Source organism: Schistocerca cancellata, unplaced genomic scaffold (genome assembly GCF_023864275.1).
Source record: "Schistocerca cancellata isolate TAMUIC-IGC-003103 unplaced genomic scaffold, iqSchCanc2.1 HiC_scaffold_608, whole genome shotgun sequence".
NCBI lineage: Eukaryota > Metazoa > Arthropoda > Insecta > Orthoptera > Acrididae > Schistocerca > Schistocerca cancellata.
This window is the reverse complement of record NW_026046619.1, coordinates 55,001-57,500: the sequence shown is the minus strand read 5'-3', so window position 1 is coordinate 57,500 and position 2,500 is coordinate 55,001. Positions and strand designations below refer to the sequence as shown.

General features: G+C 63.4%; 1 pseudogene; it reads right to left on the bottom strand.

The window, feature by feature from the left end:
- Positions 1–2,500, bottom strand: part of LOC126134578 (large subunit ribosomal RNA) — a 7,931-nt pseudogene that overhangs the window by 3,293 nt on the left and 2,138 nt on the right.

Sequence of the window (2,500 nt, the reverse complement as noted above, 5' to 3'; positions counted from 1 at the left end):
GCATGATCTACCGAATCGAATGCCTTAGATACGTCGATCGACGCCACAAAGACAGAGCGGCAGGAGCGAACTGCGTCGGTGAGGGCGGTGTCCAAGATGAACGTATTTTCCAACATCCCATCACGAGGGATGAATGCCCGCTGACGTTCGTCCACAGCACAGGCGCGCATCAGGCGTGACGCGAGAACCTTGTGAAAGGTCCGCGCCAGCACCGAGCAGACCGTAATGGGGCGAAAGTCAGCGGGGGATGTTGGTGCAGCCGTTTTCGGGAGAAGGGACGTCCGCGCGCGAAGCAGGCGTTCCGGAAGGGCGCGGGCCAGAAGGAAGAGATTCATCACTTTCACCAGGACTTCGTGCGGCAGGCGCCGCAACTCCGCTGGGGTAAGGCCGTCCGGCCCGGCCGCTGATCCCCTGGGCGGCAACGCGGCGGCGACCTCCTCATGTGTGACCGGCCCCCATAGGCACTCGAGAGCGACAGGCTCCGAGTGCGGGAGGAGGCGGTCACGAATGAAGCCCGCGGTGGAGATGGGCTTCTTAGTGAAGAGGTCCGCCCAGAAGTCCAGCAGACCAGGGATGGCAGGTGGCGGCTGGAGCAGGGTGCCATCCAAGAGGCCGCGCACGCAACGTGCACGCGACCTTCGGAAGGCATCCTGCGTTCTTGCATACTCCCAGCGGCGCCGCTTGCGCTTCTGCGTCGGCGGCGCTGCAGGCGGCCGCTTAGATGGTTGGCGCGGCCGCTGTGTCCTGGTGATCGATCTCTCCCCTCTGGACCCGACCGACGCAAGGGCATCCGGGAGCATGCCCAGGATGACATCGGGCGGCGTGCCCCGCCCTAGACCAATGACTCGATCCAGGGCAGAGAAACGCTGGGCGGAAGCAGGTAGCCCCGCCAGATGCTCCCAGATGGCGGCGTCAGTCGGCCCCTCCGGCGGCGGCCCGGTGGTGTCGGCCGCGAAGTCCTCGGCTGCGTCGACAGGCGGCGCAGCGGCCTCGCCCGCGTCAGGCAGCGGGCCCGCTGCTCCCCGGCGGGACGCCGGCTCTTCCCCCCGACCGATCTCAAGCGCCTCCATGAATTGGCGGACAAGCTGCTTGTGGGCAGCTTGCCGCCGTCGGCACTTGATTGCTTCGAGCGTTCGGTCGGGGAACATCCTGATGAGTTCTTGATTGACAAAGAAGAACCGGGCGTCCCTCTCAAGGAACAGTTCGGCCTCTGCCTTGGCGAGCGACAGGACTTCTTCCTCCGTCCACCTCGCGCGATGCCTCTCCGTGACGATCTCCGCGTTGGCGGCCGCAAGGTGTTGGCGGCGGCGATGGACCCCGAGACCGTTCTTGGTGGTGAAGCTGCGGTGGCACTCACTACAGGCGTAGATAGCTGCAACAGTTACAAGATCTTCGGCACGGCCGGTTGGCCGGCTAGGAGCTGGGGAAGCTGGGGTGGCACCTTCAGCGGAAGGGCCACCACTGTTATTCACTTGTCTGCTGCCCCCAACTTGAAAGGGATAATGCGAGGGGGGGCTGGTAACCCCCCCAAGCCCCTGGTGCGGTCTTCCACTCTGCGAAAATCAGCGGGCCCACGAGAAGGGGAGAAGACCGCAGGAGAGGAGAGGCTAAGAGGGCTAGGCCCATGTATTGCGCATCACTCTCCCTGTAACTACAACCCAAGGAAGGAACCTCGCAGCAGCAGCACGACTACATCAAGACCGCACTTCGAAAAGCCAAGTCCGGATGCAGCCACACCGCCGCCACTTGGCCGCCTTAAGAGAGTCATAGTTACTCCCGCCGTTTACCCGCGCTTGCTTGAATTTCTTCACGTTGACATTCAGAGCACTGGGCAGAAATCACATTGCGTCAACACCCGCTAGGGCCATCGCAATGCTTTGTTTTAATTAGACAGTCGGATTCCCCCAGTCCGTGCCAGTTCTGAGTTGATCGTTGAATGGCGGCCGAAGAGAATCCGCGCACCCGCGCGCCCCCGGAGGAGCACGCTAAGGCGGACGCGGCCTCGCAGCAAGGAAGATCCGTGGGAGGCCAAGGCACGGGACCGAGCTCGGATCCTGCGCGCAGGTTGAAGCACCGGGGCACGAACGCCGCGCAGGCGCGCGCATCCTGCACCGCCGGCCAGCACGAGGCCAACCAACGGCGAGAGCAGACCACGCCCGCGCTAAACGCCCGCACTTACCGGCACCCCTACGGCACTCACCTCGCCCAGGCCCGGCACGTTAGCGCTGACCCACTTCCCGACCAAGCCCGACACGCCCCGATCCTCAGAGCCAATCCTTATCCCGAAGTTACGGATCCAATTTGCCGACTTCCCTTACCTACATTATTCTATCGACTAGAGGCTCTTCACCTTGGAGACCTGCTGCGGATATGGGTACGAACCGGCGCGACACCTCCACGTGGCCCTCTCCCGGATTTTCAAGGTCCGAGGGGAAGATCGGGACACCGCCGCAACTGCGGTGCTCTTCGCGTTCCAAACCCTATCTCCCTGCTAGAGGAT